Source organism: Trachinotus anak, unplaced genomic scaffold, assembly GCF_046630095.1.
Source record: "Trachinotus anak isolate AG129_WGS33_773 ecotype Australia unplaced genomic scaffold, CSIRO_AGI_Tana_v1 ptg000023l, whole genome shotgun sequence".
Taxonomy (NCBI): Eukaryota; Metazoa; Chordata; class Actinopteri; order Carangiformes; family Carangidae; genus Trachinotus; species Trachinotus anak.
The window spans coordinates 361,978-385,454 of NW_027273874.1; the positions used below are offsets into that span (position 1 = coordinate 361,978).

The following is a 23,477-nucleotide window of genomic DNA, read 5'->3' on the forward strand; positions in this document are numbered from 1 at the left end:
CTGATTTGGTCTTAGTCAGCGGCAGGGGAGGCAGAAGGGGCCGAAGGACTTCTGAGGTTAAGAAGACATGTGGGCCAAGGCAAAAAAAACTAAACAAAAAAAAAAACAAAACAGGAAAGATCTTGTGTGTGGTGTGAATCATTATATTTAAGTGTGTGCATGTTTATATATATATATAAGGCAGCAGTGGTGGCATAGTGTTCTATGCCTATGTTGTAATTCAGTTGTTCAGTTGGGGAGGGTTGGTGGGTTTGGGGGCTTCGGCCAGCTGTAGCATGAATGACAGGGGGGTGTCAGCTGCTTGTTGTGCTTTAATGTATGGTTTTCTGCGAGGCTGGGTTGTTAGATGCTGTCCTCAGGTATTTCAGTGCTATTGCTTGATGTCTTTGTCTTACAGTTTGGATGCCTGTTATGGTGTGTATATAGTGGTTGCTAATGTAGAATGAGAGTCGGTGTGCCAGTTTCAAACCTTTATTCTGAATTGTTTGCAAGCGTTGTAGCTGGTTGTCAGAGATGGTTATCCAGGTGGGGACAAAGTATTCAAAGAGAGTTCGGATGTAAGACAGGTAGACTTTGATGACTGTAGAGGGTGATGCTCCATGTTTTCCACAGAGGGCTTTGAGATGGTTGAGTCTGTTGTTTGCCTTTTGTTCCAGGTTATCGATATGTTTAATCCAGGTCATGCTGTTCTGAAGTGTTACACCAAGAAATGTTGTTTTGTTGCTCATATTGATTTTCTGGTTGTATAGTGTTCATTTAATGTTGTTAACCTGCAGGTGTGAGTTTCTACTGAAGAGGACACATTGTGTCTTGGCAGGGTACTGCCAGGGTTATTTCTTTTTTACTGAAGTTTCTGTGAATGTCTTCTGATAGTCAAAGGATGTTGTCTGTGGTGGCTCTGCTTCTCCTGAAACCGACTTGATGAATTCCTAAATGGCCCATTGATTCGATGTGATTGGTGATTCATGAGCTGAGTACTCTTTCAAACAGTTTTCATATGTGGCTGAGGAGGCTTATGGGGCGGTAGCTTGTGACACTATGTGGGTGTTTTCCTGGTTTGTGGATCATGGTAACAGTTGCAACTTGCCATGGTGAGGGGAAATGTCCAGTCATGAGGCAGGGAGAGAAGAGCTGTCCAAGGTGCTGGAGGTAGGTGACCAGAGCTTGTTTTATTAGTATGGTGTCAACATCATCTTCGCCTTGTACTTTGTTTTTCTTTTTTTTTTCAGTTGTAGTTGTATTTCTTGGATGGTGACTGGCTCAGAGGGGGTGGTGCTCTGCACTGTGATTGGCTATGTTTGTCTGTCTTGTGTCACATTCTGTAATTTCTTTGTCAACCAGGTCTTTCCATGCATTGTTGAAATGTGGGTCATTTGGACATTAGTGGACATCTTCAAGGTAATTACCGAAGAAGATGGGCTTTTCTTTATTGTCTTTAATGATTGTGCCTGATGATTTGAGTGATGGTATGTTATTTTCTGAATCTCCATTTATGCTTTTGATTTTTTGTCAGAAAGTCGGGGGATTTGTGTCTTGATCGAGTATCCTGTAGAATGAATTCCAGGTTTTTTTTGCCGTTGAAGGGTAAGTTGTGTTTTAATAGGGCTTTAAAGTCTGTTTATTTCTGTTTTGGTATAGGGTGATCTGGACCATACAACTGGGTTGGTGCAGTTCATGGATATATGGTTGAATTGCTGACATTTGTACAACTGTTTGGTGGTGGGGGGAGGCTGTGTCTTCTCCACTCTATGTTGAGAAAGATCCATGTAGAAGCCTTCATGGAGAAGGCTGGCAGCTTGGTCTGGGTTGGTGAGCTGGATCTTGATGAATGTGGTTGGTTGCCGGGTGGTTTTGCTTACGATTCTGCTTATTCTGGAGATGTTAATGCCTTGTTTTTCCAATTCTTCTTTGATCTGTATCTTTGTGATGCCTGTATGAATACCCCTGATGACCAGTAGTTTAGTGGATGTTTCAGATGGGGGTATGGAGCTGTGTTTGCGTACCAGCCTGCAGGTGAACTGGGCCCCATTAAATGGTCTTTCCATCCATGGTGACAGCAAAGAGTTCACGGAGAGAATATCCTTGGGGGAAGATGAGGATGTTCCCATTTCTCATATGGACCAGTTTTTGAAGTTGGGCTTGTGGCTTAAGTATCTGGATTTCTTTGAGGATGGATTGGTTTGTTGGGAAGGGGTTACTAGGGGTTTTATAATTCTCTATAACAACAGGTGTGAGGTGTTGATTTTCCATTGACTCACGTCTTGCTCTTTTCCCAGAACCTGTGTTGAACGTTTGGTATTTGTGCATATTTGCATTCACAATTTCTGAGTAGCTAGCAGGGAGTGGTGCCAGGGGGGTATGTGGGTCTTGTCCATTTAAAAGGATCTGTTCCATGGTGGTTAGAGTAGATTGAAATTGTGTAGTAAGATTATTGAGGGGGGTGGATTGGGTGTATTTGCTGAGTTCAGAGAACAGATGGTTGATTTGATCAAAGATATTTTCAATGATGAGGCTGTGTTTCCAATGTTTCCAGTTTCTGAAGTGTTTTGGTGATACATTTGTGAGCGGTGGGTCATTTGGAAGGCTGGTGCTCTTTCTCTCTTGTTTTTTCCTTTGTGTTGTTTCTTCATTTGCTCCGAAAGCAGCAGTCCATTTTTTTTTTTCCAAAGGATTGGTTGGTTTTGCAGTGGCCATATTGTTTATAGGATTAAGATTCACACACACACTTATGTGTGTGTGTGAATTGCTGTGCAGCTGCAGAGTGAATTACTTTGTGATGACTCAAGTGTGAAAATAGAAGTGATTATAAGGGTGATTATAGGAGTGATTAGTGAACCAGTGAAATGTAACTGCAAAACCAGAGCTGGAAAGTACCAAACTTTCCTTGCTTTCTGACACCCTTACTGTATCTCTGAGGGTCCTCAGACTGTATTTTTTTTAAACTTTATTCAGACCAAGTTACATGTTATTACAAACTTCTAATCAGATAATTCTATCTTCAGTCATGATTTAGTTGATGTATTAAGTGCATAATACATCTAAATAATGTTAAATCACACAACACATTGCAGGGTGTATTTTGATGATGCTTGGTCACATTTTATAACACTTAGTACATCTTAAATGAAAATTACTACAATACATCTCATTTGCTTTGGTTTCTATATCTGGTAATTCTATACCTTTCAGAAACCCCACTGATAAAGCCCACTTGCAACAATTAAAGCCACACACCTCCTTATAAGCCTCCTGCAAGTAATAATGTTATGTTGTTGCTATAGTCATGAACAACACAGCAGCTGACATGCCTCTGTGCACACACTTACTGCATGACAGGTGAGTTTTTGGGGTGTGAACCTACTGCTACCATGTCCAAGAAGCAGACTTGCGGGTTTTTTTCACTATTTACATAGGGTGATTATGGGAAATGTAGTTATAAATAAAACTGGACCTACAGTGCATTCAGAGAGTCTTCACTTTTTCACATTTTGTTATATTGCAGCCTTATGCTAAAATTAATTTAAAAAACCTTTTTCCCCTCATCAATCCAATCGATCAATACCCCATAATGACAAAGTGAAAAGCATGAGACCACTGATTAAGATATTCTGACCCCAGGTGTGGCTGTGTCAAAGCAGCTATGTGTATACAAAGCCAAATGTCTGCAATGCGGAAGAAATGATAAAATAATATGTAGACACACACGAGTGACAGCAATGTGGTAGGGTTAGGTGTAATACAGAAAGAAGCAACTGAATATAGGGTTTGGGAAAATGTAGAAAGTTCCCTATGGCTTTGTGCCAGTGCCAGTGTGCAATTGAAACAGTATAACCTTTCCTTTGTATTTTTCATTCGGCATAACGAACAGGGTTGGTTACAAGCCTAAAATATGTGACTGCTCTTGATTTTCAGGTTTGAGCTCACCTTTCTAAGTTGGTTTCTGATTTCCAGTTCAATGAAACAGTCACTGAAGTTAATTTCAAAAAAAGTCAAAGACTGTTTTTCAAAGGTTCCATTATTGTCTGTTGATTTCAGTATTGGCTTATAATCAGTATGTGTGTCTGCTATCTTCTTTTCTCATAGTTACAATATAACTACATTGTATTGTATCGTATCAGTACAGGCCAACCGAATTGAAAGGCTTGCACTGCAGATTATACTAATATTATTAATTCTACTGCTACATTTCAGAGCAGGTGTGGCGGGTCAGTGGGTCTTTTGTCAAGGAAAAGGTACCTTTTTACTGTACTGCCAATTGTGACATACCTGGGGTTTCCCTCTGTTGTTGTGTGTGTCTGCCCTTTGACCTATGTTTCGGTTCATTGTGCTTGGAGGCAGAGTGAGTGGCAAGTTTCATCAGAGATGTGGCACACTTGTACAGCCTGGCTCGCCTGTTCTCAAGATGCCTGCCAATGCTCTCTCTCTCTCACTCCTACCATGCAGGGCCTGTGGAAACACCAACTATCCACATTTCCATATTTTTTTGATTAATACTACTGCACACATGCACCCATAAACTGCTGACCCTACCAAAATTACTGATTTTCATATTTGTAACCCTGTAGCTTGGCTAAAAAAAAAAACCCTAAATGGTGACGTTTATGTGAGCCTCCTCTTACAAGAAGAAGCCAGATTATAACAAATGGAATCAAACCAAGGTTTTGTACTTTTTCATCTTCTTTAAGTAATTTTTGGACATCTCTGTTACGGTATTTTCTGGACTAGTTCTTCGACTAGTTTTGCTTCCTGCTTGTCCGCAATCCATTTCAAATTTTGAGATAGTTGTGTTAGTAGATTAAAAGGGAGTTTTCAGTGGTTGTAGGTGTCTACTGTTGGGCATTAGTTGTAAGTTATAGCTGAAATAGTTACTAGATGTTACTAGAGGAAGTTTCACAAACAAAATGGATTGCTGGCTGTTAAAGAATTGTGTGTCCTGGGGTGGGATATTGTGCTTTTGATTGGACAGTGTCTTGGATACATGTCCATGGCCATTTGTATGCCATAATAGGTGAGTCTGGTTTGAGCAGCATGGTTGTGGTGTGGTCATATGGTAGCATATTTAATGGTTCTTTTGTCTCCACTGGTTACAGAATCTTTGTTTGGTTTGGTCTCGTTTAAAGGATGGATACTGTGGAGGAATTTGTACAGTCTCCCAGCAAGAAATTGTTAAGTGTATTAAAGAGTAGATATTGAAGATAGCAGAAAATTATGAAGTAGAAAAAATAGCTTCTGCTGCTGCAGTACATGCAGGAAAATGAACATGAGGAATGAGCACAGAAACACCAGGAGCAGGTTTGTTAATGACAGCAAGAACTGGAGACTGAAAGGTTAAGGTTAACTACAAGGCGGTTATGAAGCTGAATTACAACAGCAGTGTTAGAGACTGGAGCTGATGAAAGAGGGTAAGTGTTCCCTTCCATCTCTTGGGGTTTATCCGGCTTACAAAAATTTAATGAGAAGGACATGGACACCTTCTTTCTGCACACTTGAATGAGCATCAGGTTAAAGTCCCGTGCCAAGGTCCTCATGAGGTTGGCTGGGTTAAGGGGATGCAAATCGAACCACTTCAACCCGGCCGGAGACCAAAGCCAGCTGCTCTTGCCGCTCCCGTCCACCAGGTTGGTAGAGAGGGTGTTATAGCTGCAGTCAAATTCCATACTAATCCAAAACCAGCTGCTGTTGCATGTTCTGACTTAAGTGCCAATCAGCCTGAGCCCTCTTTCAGTTGAGAAGAATGTGATCCTGGTTATAATATATGTGTGGGTTATGTGTCTTTGCCAGGCAATGACCAGAAAGTTCCTGTTAACATACTGGGAGACACAGGTGCTTTAGAGTCTTCCATGACTAAGCCTATTCCTTCTTTTTCCTCAAAAAACAACACCAGTAAGTGTCTGCTGCTTAGGGGAATGGGTATGCAAGTGAAATCTGCGCCTTTGCATCAGTTGGTGGTGTTTTCTGATTTAGTGCACAGGGAGGTCGCCACGGAAGTTCTGCCTGCATTTCCCATTGCAGGGGTGGCAGTCAACCTGGGGAATGATCTGGCTGTGACCAGAGTATGGCCTGACATGCCTCCTGCACTAGTGGTGAGTGAGAGAGCTTGTGGATACTAAGCAGAACCTAACAGAGGTATTTCTGACCTGTGCAGTAACCTGAGCCCAGATTTGCAAAACACAATGCAGAGCATATCTGTATTCTTTTATTCTTCTGCTTTAATGGTTGATTCTATTTTAGCACATTTTTATCTTCGATTTAATTCTACAATCCTAAGTGTGTTTTTACATTGTTTTGTGTTCATATAATTTATTGTCATATGCAAAGCAAAGCAAAGCATTGAAATGGCTTGTTGCTGAAAGGTGCTATTTTAAAAAAGTAGCTTTGCCTTAACCTGAATCTGCTCTCTGACCCTGTTGCTCTAGCAGCAGGTGAGTCAGGACATCAGAATGACACTAACACACCTAGAAAAAACAGGTTGTTAAAAAAAAAAAAAAAAGACTCTCAAATGTTTTTGACACAAGGCGCAACTTACATGTTGTTAGAGCTATTACTGTGGAACACGGGCTAAGAAAGTAGGATGACCTCACTTTGTCTTTGTAGAATCCATAATTCACTTTCCCTGAAGCACCTGTATGAAGCATCTCTGCAGCTGATCTGGGGATGTAGTCTACTTCTCTTTCAGAGGCAAGTAAAAATGTCAAATGTCACTGTCAGGCTGTCAGGCTATTATCAGCTAATATTAGAGCATGTTTCCAGCAAACTGAAGTACTTTCAATAGTAAGGAATAGTTAACAGCTCCCTAAAAACAACACCTAACCATTGTTTTGTTATTTTTTACCAAAAACACATCACGCTCATCATGCTCAGGCTCAATTGTCAGACTATTCAGGGCTATTACAAGAAATAACTTATTTGCAAACACTGAAATCTTCCCTCTTACTTAATTGCTTATTTAAATTCACTGTCACCCACATACAGCATTACTTTTCAATGAACAGATTTTATTTTATGTTGTTTTTACAGCTATGAGATGGACTGATAGATGTGATTGTAGCTTGAAGAACTGGTTTCATGAGACACCTTAAGGGATGTCTGATTTACTGAGTAATCATATTTCTATCATTAGTCAGCTGAGTGCCACATCACTGAGTTGGAGTTTTGAGACAAAATTGGAAAGATAGTCTGTCTCGGGGTGTCCCGGTGGCTTCAACTGGTGAAATGTACCATTTGGGATTAGCCTTTGCTTCGGTGGCCTGGGTTCGAGTCCAGCCGGTGGCCCTTTGTCATCTTCTCTCTCTCTCTCTCTCTCGCAGCCTGAAAAAACATTAAAAAAGAGAAAGATAGTATGTCTCTTCTAACCGTCTCTCTGAGTGATCATTTCATGAGTAAATTCAGCCAAAATTGCAGCACAGTCTTTGTCTTTAATTTATGTGTTGGGGATTTTGTCAGACAATGTTGCACTCATAAAATCAGGATTTGACCATAGGCAGTCCAGCCATATACTCGGTTTTAACCTCGTCTTGTTTAGTTAGGTTTATGCTCATCAGTGTACTGAAGCTTCTTTGAAGATGTCAGTTTGATAGTATTGAAAGGTGCATATTACATTTTATGACTCCAAATCTCTACATTTGAAATCTGAAGGCTGAACACTCTCTCAGTTTCCACAATACAAACTTGAATTATTGGCACCACTTCAGCCAGAGTTTTGATGTTGGGGAACATTCCCCTCGGGGAAGTAATCAGAACATTATCAGGGATGAATATAACTTCAGCCTCAAATGAAGGTTCTCTCTTTCTAACAACCTTATCTACAACAGCAACAGAACTATCGCATTTACCACAGCAACACCAAACAAAACAAAGACAAGCAAAGACAGAATCAACTGAGACCCTGACACAACACACAAACTCTGAAGCAGCACAAAGTGCTGTATCAGTAAAATACGGTATCAGTGACAACAGTGTCTTTTCTAGCACAGCAATAGCTTAACCTGTTGAAAAATCAGTTCAAGCAGCCACTTCATCACTAAAACAAAAAAATTTCTGAATGTGCACCATCAATATCTACAATAACACCATGTATTTGTTAGTTTTCTCAGCTCAGCTGTCCATTGATTATGTAGAATAGACTGTTAAGTAGCCTAAACGGTGACTTTCAAAGACACAATGTACAACCACAAATAGATATAACACTCAGCTACCAATGCCATGGATGGTTGAACAAAGAAATGTGAGAGTAAACTGTGCGCTCAGTGACGCCCAGGGTGTTTCCTACTACATATTTGTGGTACTTATGCCAGTCATGTCCCATTTTGTGCAGATACATAATGTGTTTATACACTTTGTCCTTTTCGAAGATAACATTAATCTTCTACTTTTAACATGATATATTCACAAAATACAAAACAAAAACATGTGCTGCAAACAAACATGATTGAGAATTAAATAAAAAAATTCATTGTTTCAATTTTTTTTTTTTTAATTTGTTTTTGTTACGCCAAGTCTTTGTTCCTAGTTTCCATTGTCATCTCATCCACAATTCACTTAGGGTTATCAGTCTTACTTTTATTCACTGATGTATCATGTTTTTTAGGCCCACTTTCTTCCATATTGAGTTTTGTTTATTGACTTTATTACTGTGATGTTTTGTGGTCTCATCTACCTGTAAAATATGCGTTTATTTTTCTTTTCTGTCTAATGTTGTTTATTTTTTAAGTCTTTTGAAACAAATACATTTGCTGTTTAAAGCACTGCAATTAATTACACCTTGAATAAACTCAAATATTTATGCCTTTATAAACTGTCATGTTTTGTCGCTATTCTTTTTCATTTTCTTTATTTGTCTACAATCAGTGTGTGACTCTTGCAGTAATCTGCAGTAGTCATCAAAAAAGAATTTTGATAATGTTGATCTGAACAGAGGCTGGGTCGATACTAAATTTGGATTCCGCATTGAACTGTTTTATCATGTCATGTTAAAACATGACTGGCTTGTACTTAAACACAAGACTTCAAATAACTAAATTTTTATGATGAGGGACATAATAATATAATAATATAAAAATGTACAGGTGCACCAATATGCCCTGGCCAACTATGTATTTGCACTGTAAAGCTTATTTTTACAAATCTTATATAAGTGGTACAACACCCATCCCTTTGTTTGCTTTGAAACAATTCCAGAAAATGTGACCGCCTATCAGGTCACATTCTTTTAACAATGTATAAAGGTTTCAGCAAACAGGTGGCATCACACAAATGTGCACTGGCACAACATTCATAGACTTTATGAGAGGAATATTATTAATGCATTTTAAACATTGCTTACAGTAAGTACATTTTTGTGTCGAATTAAATTCTAAATACAAATATTTTTCATTGAATTACATTATTTTGTGTTTTATTTTATGCTTTAGTATAATTTGTTTTTGATTGCATATTATACATTATTTTGGCATTTTTTAATGATATTTCCTGTATTTTCCATCCTACAACTATGATGAAGGAAAAGTAGATTAACGGACGAGTTATCGCATTCAGCACACGTAAATACAGTTTGTATAGTTTTAGATACATGTTTATGAATGTTAAGAGAAAATCTGTTTTAACTTGCAATATAAAATGTTTACCATGCCGAGATTGCTTTTAAGCTTACTCTGCGTATTAAAGCCTGCTTTCTAATTATGATACACATTTCACACAGATTGTTTTGAGTGTTTGCCCTTCCATATATATATGTTACTATATTACTACAACTACTACTACTATATTTAAACAACTCATATGTAAATTCAAACATTATTATTTGAATTGGCTGTTTTGCAGTGTTGTTGGACCGTTGTGCAACACTCACATAGCGATGCCAGTTTACAGTTTATGTTTTACGATTTATGTCAAAAATTATCAGAGTGACATTTGAAAGAAAATGTCGATGAAGCTTATGGTTAGCCTGCTGAGGGGTGGAACGGCCCCAAGCATCGAAGTCCCATACCTACACCCTCATAATATCTATATACGTGAATTAGTAGTTGTAAGACCATTGTTTTTTCATCCCTGCTTGATGCTATGTTTATACAGTCTGAAGTCATTAAGACAAATTAATACAGGTAACAGGTATTTCACGTGTGTATTTGACATATGTACTTTTAGAGATGCTATAAATGCTATACATTTAAATACACACACACTATGTGTATGTTATACAGTGTATAATTACAGTCATGTGTATGGAATGAATAATTACATTCTGTGCTTGGTACGGCAGGTGCCCTCAGAAACTGAAATTTGATGCAAAAGTTCACAAATCAGCAAAACAATTTAATTAATTACTGTTTTAAAAAAAACTGGAACTATCCTAATTTAAGTTATAAAAAAGAATCATCAGACAGTTTTAGTTGTCATAAAATTAAATATATTAAGAAGTCTGTGGTTCATACTATGTTTTTTTTTTTCCTATCCTGTCAAATATTGCAGGTTAAAGAGTAGACGCAATGGGTTTTGGACCCAGCTTATCAGGTTTGCTGATACTTACTGGTAAGTTAGTGATTCATGTAATATAAGTGAAGGTGCTCACAGTGCTTTACAAAAAGAATGCTATTATAAATACATTAATACTTTTTTACAAATAGTGGTCATTGAGCTTGCTGCTATACCAGCGGCTGCACAAATCACAAATGTTGGACCAACAACTACAACAACTACAGCGTCAACAACAACTGAAGCATCAACAACAACGGTTGACTCAAACACAAAGGAAGGTTCAACAACTAATACTACTACAGCAGTAGCTCCTGCAGGACTTGTGGTTCTCATAGCTACCTTGACAGATCCGTATGTAGAGGGGCTCACTGATCCAAACAGCACTGAATTTCAGGCTCTTGCGACAAGAGTTGTAACAGCGGTGAGTAAAAAATTGAAATGGACCAGTTACTCATTATTTTTCAAGGTTATTAAGTTTTTTATTTCAATTGGAGGACACTGTATTATTTATTTGTTATATCAATAATGTAATATTTTTCTGTTTGCTTCTGTCCCACAGTGCAATTTCATCTTTAAGGCAAAATTTGGCAGTCTTTTTGTTGGCATTTTCGTCAAAGAGTTTAGGTAAAGTTTTCATATTTGGGAATATTTCAATTTTAAAGTTAATAATTACAAAATATGACATAATTACACAAATGTGTAACCTATTAATGTTAAAAGATGTGTGCTTTTTTGATGCAGACGAGAAGTAGTCACAACACGTGCAAACAAAACTGTAGCAGTGGTGGGGATTGAGTTCAGGCAAAATGCTACAAGTGCAGAAATCCCACAGGCTAATGTTGTTGTAAACACATTAGTTGAAGCTACATCCAAACCCAACAGCACCATTTATATCACTGTAATAGCCAGCTCCATCCAAGTAGCTCGTAAGTAAACAGTAGCCTGAAATGTTACAATAATAGAGGATATAAGTTGTTTGTTTAATTTCTTTTTCTTCTTTTTTTTAAACTCACAATGAACCATTCTGTGTCAATCAAAAATTTTAAGTCATTTCTTTGTATGAGTTGTATTAGGATAATTTTGGACATATTCCAGAATTTCATGTGAAGACAACTAACCCAGTCTAACCCCATGTCTTCCTACAATTAAGGAATAGGGTATATAGGATGACTGTCGCCTTCCTATTCATTCATAACTTTGCTGTCAGATTTATGACTAATTCCTTGCTTAATGCCTTTTTAACACATTTCTGTGTCAACAAAGAAAATATACAATAATGATTATTATGTGAGAACCAAGACATCAACTGTAATCTCTTACACACTGAAAAATAAAATACTAGTATCAGAAAAAAATAAAAATATTACAGTATCTATCAGACTATTGAATATAAATGCCAAGAAGCCTCGGCCATTTTTCTTCATACTGTTCCATATTTGTTTGTTTACAGAAACAAATAATCCATCAAATCTAACAACAGCAGCGCCCGCTTTGAATACTACATCTGCAAGTGCAGTAAATACAACCACCACTGGAGGTTTGGCAACAACAACTGCAGCTCCTCCACCAGTTGTGGTTCTTGCAGCAACCTTGGCACAACCATTCACAGAAGAACTCACTAATCCAAACAGCGCTCAGTTTCAGGCTCTTGAGACAAGAGTTGTAACATTCGTGAGTACAACTTTGAAATGCTCACACTACTCATTCATTTTCTAGTTGCCCTTAGTGAGTTTGCAGTTGTTTTTCATTGAAATTGGAGAACGCTGTATTTTTAATTTGATCATATTTTTGTATTTGTTTCCTTCCCACAGTGTGATATCATCTACAGGGCAAGATTTGGCTTTCTTTTCATCCGCACTTTTGTCCTACGGTTTAGGTAACATTTTCATATTTGAGAAACTAACTGACTTTGCTTCATTTCCCAGCTTGTGGTCATCAATATTAGAGTTTGAAATGTTAACCATGGCAAAAAATGGAATCATTACACATAGGGATATGTTCTTTTTTGATGCAGACCAGCTGATGTCACAACTCAAACGGGAAATACTGAAGCAGTGGTGGGGATTGAGTTTAACCAAACTGCTACACCTGCAGAAATCCCACAGGCTACTGATGTTGCAAACACATTAGTAGAAGCTGTGTCCAACCCCAACCAAACCTTCAATCTGACTATTGAAGCCAGCTCCATCCAAATAGTTGGTAAGTAAACAGTAGCCCTAACTCTTACTCCAATAGAGCTTTGATTGTTTTGTTAAAGCAACACTTTAACTGTGAATTTTTACACATTAATACAAAGCAAATTGGAACAAGAAGCCTTGGCTATTATGATGTATTTTTCCATTTTTCTTCATACTGTTCCATATTTGTTTTTTTACAGAAACAAATAATCCATCAAATCTAACAACAGCAGCGCCCGCTTTGAATACTACAGCTGCAAGTGCAGTAAATACAACCACCACTGGAGGTTTGGCAACAACAACTGCAGCTCCTCCACCAGTTGTGGTTCTTGCAGCAACCTTGGCACAACCATTCACAGAAGAACTCACTAATCCAAACAGCGCTCAGTTTCAGGCTCTTGAGACAAGAGTTGTAACATTCGTGAGTACAACTTTGAAATGCTCACACTACTCATTCATTTTCTAGTTGCCCTTAGTGAGTTTGCAGTTGTTTTTCATTGAAATTGGAGAACGCTGTATTTTTAATTTGATCATATTTTTGTATTTGTTTCCTTCCCACAGTGTGATATCATCTACAGGGCAAGATTTGGCTTTCTTTTCATCCGCACTTTTGTCCTACGGTTTAGGTAACATTTTCATATTTGAGAAACTAACTGACTTTGCTTCACTTCCCAGCTTGTGGTCATCAATATTAGAGTTTGAAATGTTAACAATGGCAAAAAATGGAATCATTACACATAGGTAGACCTTGTCAATGTTAAGGGATATGTTCTTTTTTGATGCAGACCAGCTGATGTCACAACTCAAACGGGAAATACTGAAGCAGTGGTGGGGATTGAGTTTAACCAAACTGCTACACCTGCAGAAATCCCACAGGCTACTGATGTTGCAAACACATTAGTAGAAGCTGTGTCCAACCCCAACCAAACCTTCAATCTGACTATTGAAGCCAGCTCCATCCAAATAGTTGGTAAGAAAACAGTAGCCCTAACTCTTACTCCAATAGAGCTTTGATTGTTTTGTTAAAGCAACACTTTAACTGTCAATTTTTACACATTAATACAAAGCAAATTGGAACAAGAAGCCTTGGCTATTATGATGTATTTTTCAATTTTTCTTCATACTGTTCCATATTTTTTTTTTTACAGAAACAAATAATCCATCAAATTTAACAACCCCAGCGCCCGCTTTGAATACTACATCTGCAAGTGCAGTAAATACAACCACCACTGGAGGTTTGGCAACAACAACTGCAGCTCCTCCACCAGTTGTGGTTCTTGCAGCAACCTTGGCACAACCATTCACAGAAGAACTCACTAATCCAAACAGCGCTCAGTTTCAGGCTCTTGAGACAAGAGTTGTAACATTCGTGAGTACAACTTTGAAATGCTCACACTACTCATTCATTTTCTAGTTGCCCTAAGGCAGTTTGCAGTTGTTTTTCATTGAAATTGGAGAACGCTGTATTTTTAATTTGATCATATTTTTGTATGTGTTTCCTTCCCACAGTGTGATATCATCTACAGGGCAAGATTTGGCTTTCTTTTCATCCGCACTTTTGTCCTACGGTTTAGGTAACATTTTCATATTTGAGAAACTAACTGACTTTGCTTCATTTCCCAGCTTGTGGTCATCAATATTAGAGTTTGAAATGTTAACCATGGCAAAAAATGGAATCATTACACATAGGTAGACCTTGTCAATGTTAAGGGATATGTTCTTTTTTGATGCAGACCAGCTGATGTCACAACTCAAACGGGAAATACTGAAGCAGTGGTGGGGATTGAGTTTAACCAAACTGCTACACCTGCAGAAATCCCACAGGCTACTGATGTTGCAAACACATTAGTAGAAGCTGTGTCCAACCCCAACCAAACCTTCAATCTGACTATTGAAGCCAGCTCCATCCAAATAGTTGGTAAGTAAACAGTAGCCCTAACTCTTACTCCAATAGAGCTTTGATTGTTTTGTTAAAGCAACACTTTAACTGTGAATTTTTACACATTAATACAAAGCAAATTGGAACAAGAAGCCTTGGCTATTATGATGTATTTTTCCATTTTTCTTCATACTGTTCCATATTTGTTTTTTTACAGAAACAAATAATCCATCAAATCTAACAACAGCAGCGCCCGCTTTGAATACTACAGCTGCAAGTGCAGTAAATACAACCACCACTGGAGGTTTGGCAACAACAACTGCAGCTCCTCCACCAGTTGTGGTTCTTGCAGCAACCTTGGCACAACCATTTACAGAAGAACTCACTAATCCAAACAGCGCTCAGTTTCAGGCTCTTGAGACAAGAGTTGTAACATTCGTGAGTACAACTTTGAAATGCTCACACTACTCATTCATTTTCTAGTTGCCCTTAGTGAGTTTGCAGTTGTTTTTCATTGAAATTGGAGAACGCTGTATTTTTAATTTGATCATATTTTTGTATTTGTTTCCTTCCCACAGTGTGATATCATCTACAGGGCAAGATTTGGCTTTCTTTTCATCCGCACTTTTGTCCTACGGTTTAGGTAACATTTTCATATTTGAGAAACTAACTGACTTTGCTTCACTTCCCAGCTTGTGGTCATCAATATTAGAGTTTGAAATGTTAACCATGGCAAAAAATGGAATAATTACACATAGGGATATGTTCTTTTTTGATGCAGACCAGCTGATGTCACAACTCAAACGGGAAATACTGAAGCAGTGGTGGGGATTGAGTTTAACCAAACTGCTACACCTGCAGAAATCCCACAGGCTACTGATGTTGCAAACACATTAGTAGAAGCTGTGTCCAACCCCAACCAAACCTTCAATCTGACTATTGAAGCCAGCTCCATCCAAATAGTTGGTAAGTAAACAGTAGCCCTAACTCTTACTCCAATAGAGCTTTGATTGTTTTGTTAAAGCAACACTTTAACTGTCAATTTTTACACATTAATACAAAGCAAATTGGAACAAGAAGCCTTGGCTATTATGATGTATTTTTCCATTTTTCTTCATACTGTTCCATATTTGTTTTTTTACAGAAACAAATAATCCATCAAATTTAACAACAGCAGCGCCCGCTTTGAATACTACAGCTGCAAGTGCAGTAAATACAACCACCACTGGAGGTTTGGCAACAACAACTGCAGCTCCTCCACCAGTTGTGGTTCTTGCAGCAACCTTGGCACAACCATTTACAGAAGAACTCACTAATCCAAACAGCGCTCAGTTTCAGGCTCTTGAGACAAGAGTTGTAACATTCGTGAGTACAACTTTGAAAGGCTCACACTACTCATTCATTTTCTAGTTGCCCTAAGGTAGTTTGCAGTTGTTTTTCATTGAAATTGGAGAACGCTGTATTTTTAATTTGATCATATTTTTGTATTTGTTTCCTTCCCACAGTGTGATATCATCTACAGGGCAAGATTTGGCTTTCTTTTCATCCGCACTTTTGTCCTACGGTTTAGGTAACATTTTCATATTTGAGAAACTAACTGACTTTGCTTCATTTCCCAGCTTGTGGTCATCAATATTAGAGCTTGAAATGTTAACCATGGCAAAAAATGGAATAATTACACATAGGGATATGTTCTTTTTTGATGCAGACCAGCTGATGTCACAACTCAAACGGGAAATACTGAAGCAGTGGTGGGGATTGAGTTTAACCAAACTGCTACACCTGCAGAAATCCCACAGGCTACTGATGTTGCAAACACATTAGTAGAAGCTGTGTCCAACCCCAACCAAACCTTCAATCTGACTATTGAAGCCAGCTCCATCCAAATAGTTGGTAAGTAAACAGTAGCCCTAACTCTTACTCCAATAGAGCTTTGAGTTTTTTGTTAAAGCAACACTTTAACTGTGAATTTTTACACATTAATACAAAGCAAATTGGAACAAGAAGCCTTGGCTATTATGATGTATTTTTCCATTTTTCTTCATACTGTTCCATATTTGTTTTTTTACAGAAACAAATAATCCATCAAATCTAACAACAGCAGCGCCCGCTTTGAATACTACAGCTGCAAATGCAGTAAATACAACCACCACTGGAGGTTTGGCAACAACTGCAGCTCCTCCACCAGTTGTGGTTCTTGCAGCAACCTTGGCACAACCATTTACAGAAGAACTCACTAATCCAAACAGCGCTCAGTTTCAGGCTCTTGAGACAAGAGTTGTAACATTCGTGAGTACAACTTTGAAATGCTCACACTACTCATTCATTTTCTAGTTGCCCTTAGTGAGTTTGCAGTTGTTTTTCATTGAAATTGGAGAACGCTGTATTTTTAATTTGATCATATTTTTGTATTTGTTTCCTTCCCACAGTGTGATATCATCTACAGGGCAAGATTTGGCTTTCTTTTCATCCGCACTTTTGTCCTACGGTTTAGGTAACATTTTCATATTTGAGAAACTAACTGACTTTGCTTCATTTCCCGGCTTGTGGTCATCAATATTAGAGTTTGAAATGTTAACCATGGCAAAAAATGGAATCATTACACATAGGGATATGTTCTTTTTTGATGCAGACCAGCTGATGTCACAACTCAAACAGGAAATACTGAAGCAGTGGTGGGGATTGAGTTTAACCAAACTGCTACACCTGCAGAAATCCCACAGGCTACTGATGTTGCAAACACATTAGTAGACGCTGTGTCCAACCCCAACCAAACCTTCAATCTGACTATTGAAGCCAGCTCCATCCAAATAGTTGGTAAGTAAACAGTAGCCCTAACTCTTACTCCAATAGAGCTTTGATTGTTTTGTTAAAGCAACACTTTAACTGTGAATTTTTACACATTAATACAAAGCAAATTGGAACAAGAAGCCTTGGCTATTATGATGTATTTTTCCATTTTTCTTCATACTGTTCCATATTTGTTTTTTTACAGAAACAAATAATCCATCAAATCTAACAACAGCAGCGCCCGCTTTGAATACTACAGCTGCAAGTGCAGTAAATACAACCACCACTGGAGGTTTGGCAACAACAACTGCAGCTCCTCCACCAGTTGTGGTTCTTGCAGCAACCTTGGCACAACCATTCACAGAAGAACTCACTAATCCAAACAGCGCTCAGTTTCAGGCTCTTGAGACAAGAGTTGTAACATTCGTGAGTACAACTTTGAAATGCTCACACTACTCATTCATTTTCTAGTTGCCCTTAGTGAGTTTGCAGTTGTTTTTCATTGAAATTGGAGAACGCTGTATTTTTAATTTGATCATATTTTTGTATTTGTTTCCTTCCCACAGTGTGATATCATCTACAGGGCAAGATTTGGCTTTCTTTTCATCCGCACTTTTGTCCTACGGTTTAGGTAACATTTTCATATTTGAGAAACTAACTGACTTTGCTTCATTTCCCGGCTTGTGGTCATCAATATTAGAGTTTGAAATGTTAACCATGGCAAAAAATGGAATCATTACACATAGGGATATGTTCTTTTTTGATGCAGACCAGCTGATGTCACAACTCAAACGGGAAATACTGAAGCAGTGGTGGGGATTGAGTTTAACCAAACTGCTACACCTGCAGAAATCCCACAGGCTACTGATGTTGCAAACACATTAGTAGACGCTGTGTCCAACCCCAACCAAACCTTCAATCTGACTATTGAAGCCAGCTCCATCCAAATAGTTGGTAAGTAAACAGTAGCCCTAACTCTTACTCCAATAGAGCTTTGATTGTTTTGTTAAAGCAACACTTTAACTGTCAATTTTTACACATTAATACAAAGCAAATTGGAACAAGAAGCCTTGGCTATTATGATGTATTTTTCCATTTTTCTTCATACTGTTCCATATTTGTTTGTTTACAGAAACAAATAATCCATCAAATCTAACAACAGCAGCGCCCGCTTTGAATACTACAGCTGCAAGTGCAGTAAATACAACCACCACTGGAGGTTTGGCAACAACAACTGCAGCTCCTCCACCAGTTGTGGTTCTTGCAGCAACCTTGGCACAACCATTCACAGAAGAACTCACTAATCCAAACAGCGCTCAGTTTCAGGCTCTTGAGACAAGAGTTGTAACATTCGTGAGTACAACTTTGAAATGCTCACACTACTCATTCATTTTCTAGTTGCCCTTAGTGAGTTTGCAGTTGTTTTTCATTGAAATTGGAGAACGCTGTATTTTTAATTTGATCATATTTTTGTATTTGTTTCCTTCCCACAGTGTGATATCATCTACAGGGCAAGATTTGGCTTTCTTTTCATCCGCACTTTTGTCCTACGGTTTAGGTAACATTTTCATATTTGAGAAACTAACTGACTTTGCTTCATTTCCCAGCTTGTGGTCATCAATATTAGAGCTTGAAATGTTAACCATGGCAAAAAATTGAATCATTACACATAGGGATATGTTCTTTTTTGATGCAGACCAGCTGATGTCACAACTCAAACGGGAAATACTGAAGCAGTGGTGGGGATTGAGTTTAACCAAACTGCTACACCTGCAGAAATCCCACAGGCTACTGATGTTGCAAACACATTAGTAGAAGCTGTGTCCAACCCCAACCAAACCTTCAATCTGACTATTGAAGCCAGCTCCATCCAAATAGTTGGTAAGTAAACAGTAGCCCTAACTCTTACTCCAATAGAGTTTTGATTGTTTTGTTAAAGCAACACTTTAACTGTGAATTTTTACACATTAATACAAAGCAAATTGGAACAAGAAGCCTTGGCTATTATGATGTATTTTTCCATTTTTCTTCATACTGTTCCATATTTGTTTGTTTACAGAAACAAATAATCCATCAAATCTAACAACAGCAGCGCCCGCTTTGAATACTACAGCTGCAAGTGCAGTAAATACAACCACCACTGGAGGTTTGGCAACAACAACTGCAGCTCCTCCACCAGTTGTGGTTCTTGCAGCAACCTTGGCACAACCATTCACAGAAGAACTCACTAATCCAAACAGCGCTCAGTTTCAGGCTCTTGAGACAAGAGTTGTAACATTCGTGAGTACAACTTTGAAATGCTCACACTACTCATTCATTTTCTAGTTGCCCTTAGTGAGTTTGCAGTTGTTTTTCATTGAAATTGGAGAACGCTGTATTTTTAATTTGATCATATTTTTGTATTTGTTTCCTTCCCACAGTGTGATATCATCTACAGGGCAAGATTTGGCTTTCTTTTCATCCGTACTTTTGTCCTACGGTTTAGGTAACATTTTCATATTTGAGAAACTAACTGACTTTGCTTCACTTCCCAGCTTGTGGTCATCAATATTAGAGTTTGAAATGTTAACAATGGCAAAAAATGGAATCATTACACATAGGTAGACCTTGTCAATGTTAAGGGATATGTTCTTTTTTGATGCAGACCAGCTGATGTCACAACTCAAACGGGAAATACTGAAGCAGTGGTGGGGATTGAGTTTAACCAAACTGCTACACCTGCAGAAATCCCACAGGCTACTGATGTTGCAAACACATTAGTAGAAGCTGTGTCCAACCCCAACCAAACCTTCAATCTGACTATTGAAGCCAGCTCCATCCAAATAGTTGGTAAGAAAACAGTAGCCCTAACTCTTACTCCAATAGAGCTTTGATTGTTTTGTTAAAGCAACACTTTAACTGTCAATTTTTACACATTAATACAAAGCAAATTGGAACAAGAAGCCTTGGCTATTATGATGTATTTTTCCATTTTTCTTCATACTGTTCCATATTTGTTTGTTTACAGAAACAAACAATCCATCAAATTTAACAACAGCAGCGCCCGCTTTGAATACTACAGCTGCAAGTGCAGTAAATACAACCACCACTGGAGGTTTGGCAACAACAACTGCAGCTCCTCCACCAGTTGTGGTTCTTGCAGCAACCTTGGCACAACCATTCACAGAAGAACTCACTAATCCAAACAGCGCTCAGTTTCAGGCTCTTGAGACAAGAGTTGTAACATTCGTGAGTACAACTTTGAAATGCTCACACTACTCATTCATTTTCTAGTTGCCCTTAGTGAGTTTGCAGTTGTTTTTCATTGAAATTGGAGAACGCTGTATTTTTAATTTGATCATATTTTTGTATTTGTTTCCTTCCCACAGTGTGATATCATCTACAGGGCAAGATTTGGCTTTCTTTTCATCCGCACTTTTGTCCTACGGTTTAGGTAACATTTTCATATTTGAGAAACTAACTGACTTTGCTTCATTTCCCAGCTTGTGGTCATCAATATTAGAGTTTGAAATGTTAACCATGGCAAAAAATGGAATCATTACACATAGGGATATGTTCTTTTTTGATGCAGACCAGCTGATGTCACAACTCAAACGGGAAATACTGAAGCAGTGGTGGGGATTGAGTTTAACCAAACTGCTACACCTGCAGAAATCCCACAGGCTACTGATGTTGCAAACACATTAGTAGAAGCTGTGTCCAACCCCAACCAAACCTTCAATCTGACTATTGAAGCCAGCTCCATCCAAATAGTTGGTAAGTAAACAGTAGCCCTAACTCTTACTCCAATAGAGTTTTGATTGTTTTGTTAAAGCAACACTTTAACTGTCAATTTTTACACATTAATACAAAGCAAATTGGAACAAGAAGCCTTGGCTATTATGATGTATTTTTCCATTTTTCTTCATACTGTTCCATATTTGTTTGTTTACAGAAACAAATAATCCATCAAATCTAACAACAGCAGCGCCCGCTTTGAATACTACAGCTGCAAGTGCAGTAAATACAACCACCACTGGAGGTTTGGCAACAACAACTGCAGCTCCTCCACCAGTTGTGGTTCTTGCAGCAACCTTGGCACAACCATTCACAGAAGAACTCACTAATCCAAACAGCGCTCAGTTTCAGGCTCTTGAGACAAGAGTTGTAACATTCGTGAGTACAACTTTGAAATGCTCACACTACTCATTCATTTTCTAGTTGCCCTTAGTGAGTTTGCAGTTGTTTTTCATTGAAATTGGAGAACGCTGTATTTTTAATTTGATCATATTTTTGTATTTGTTTCCTTCCCACAGTGTGATATCATCTACAGGGCAAGATTTGGCTTTCTTTTCATCCGCACTTTTGTCCTACGGTTTAGGTAACATTTTCATATTTGAGAAACTAACTGACTTTGCTTCATTTCCCAGCTTGTGGTCATCAATATTAGAGCTTGAAATGTTAACCATGGCAAAAAATTGAATCATTACACATAGGGATATGTTCTTTTTTGATGCAGACCAGCTGATGTCACAACTCAAACGGGAAATACTGAAGCAGTGGTGGGGATTGAGTTTAACCAAACTGCTACACCTGCAGAAATCCCACAGGCTACTGATGTTGCAAACACATTAGTAGAAGCTGTGTCCAACCCCAACCAAACCTTCAATCTGACTATTGAAGCCAGCTCCATCCAAATAGTTGGTAAGTAAACAGTAGCCCTAACTCTTACTCCAATAGAGCTTTGATTGTTTTGTTAAAGCAACACTTTAACTGTCAATTTTTACACATTAATACAAAGCAAATTGGAACAAGAAGCCTTGGCTATTATGATGTATTTTTCCATTTTTCTTCATACTGTTCCATATTTGTTTTTTTACAGAAACAAATAATCCATCAAATCTAACAACAGCAGCGCCCGCTTTGAATACTACAGCTGCAAGTGCAGTAAATACAACCACCACTGGAGGTTTGGCAACAACAACTGCAGCTCCTCCACCAGTTGTGGTTCTTGCAGCAACCTTGGCACAACCATTCACAGAAGAACTCACTAATCCAAACAGCGCTCAGTTTCAGGCTCTTGAGACAAGAGTTGTAACATTCGTGAGTACAACTTTGAAATGCTCACACTACTCATTCATTTTCTAGTTGCCCTTAGTGAGTTTGCAGTTGTTTTTCATTGAAATTGGAGAACGCTGTATTTTTAATTTGATCATATTTTTGTATTTGTTTCCTTCCCACAGTGTGATATCATCTACAGGGCAAGATTTGGCTTTCTTTTCATCCGCACTTTTGTCCTACGGTTTAGGTAACATTTTCATATTTGAGAAACTAACTGACTTTGCTTCATTTCCCGGCTTGTGGTCATCAATATTAGAGTTTGAAATGTTAACCATGGCAAAAAATGGAATCATTACACATAGGGATATGTTCTTTTTTGATGCAGACCAGCTGATGTCACAACTCAAACGGGAAATACTGAAGCAGTGGTGGGGATTGAGTTTAACCAAACTGCTACACCTGCAGAAATCCCACAGGCTACTGATGTTGCAAACACATTAGTAGACGCTGTGTCCAACCCCAACCAAACCTTCAATCTGACTATTGAAGCCAGCTCCATCCAAATAGTTGGTAAGTAAACAGTAGCCCTAACTCTTACTCCAATAGAGTTTTGATTGTTTTGTTAAAGCAACACTTTAACTGTGAATTTTTACACATTAATACAAAGCAAATTGGAACAAGAAGCCTTGGCTATTATGATGTATTTTTCCATTTTTCTTCATACTGTTCCATATTTGTTTTTTTACAGAAACAAATAATCCATCAAATCTAACAACAGCAGCGCCCGCTTTGAATACTACAGCTGCAAGTGCAGTAAATACAACCACCACTGGAGGTTTGGCAACAACAACTGCAGCTCCTCCACCAGTTGTGGTTCTTGCAGCAACCTTGGCACAACCATTCACAGAAGAACTCACTAATCCAAACAGCGCTCAGTTTCAGGCTCTTGAGACAAGAGTTGTAACATTCGTGAGTACAACTTTGAAATGCTCACACTACTCATTCATTTTCTAGTTGCCCTTAGTGAGTTTGCAGTTGTTTTTCATTGAAATTGGAGAACGCTGTATTTTTAATTTGATCATATTTTTGTATTTGTTTCCTTCCCACAGTGTGATATC

At 38.2% G+C, this 23,477-nt stretch overlaps 2 long non-coding RNA genes across 2 annotated transcripts in view; one reads left to right on the forward strand and one right to left on the reverse strand.

Annotated features, from left to right (window-relative positions):
• Positions 1-6,974: 6,974 nt before the first annotated feature.
• Positions 6,975-23,477, reverse strand: part of LOC139606799 (uncharacterized) — a 60,223-nt gene continuing 43,720 nt past the window's right edge. The window contains exon 2 of the long non-coding RNA XR_011684690.1: positions 6,975-7,308. This is a non-coding gene — a long non-coding RNA (uncharacterized lncRNA). The remainder of the gene's footprint in view (positions 7,309-23,477) is intronic.
• On the forward strand, positions 8,928-11,412 carry LOC139607258 (uncharacterized). Its single transcript, XR_011684822.1, has 5 exons — positions 8,928-9,323; positions 10,468-10,527; positions 10,623-10,894; positions 11,033-11,097; positions 11,215-11,412. It is a non-coding gene; the product is annotated as an uncharacterized lncRNA (long non-coding RNA).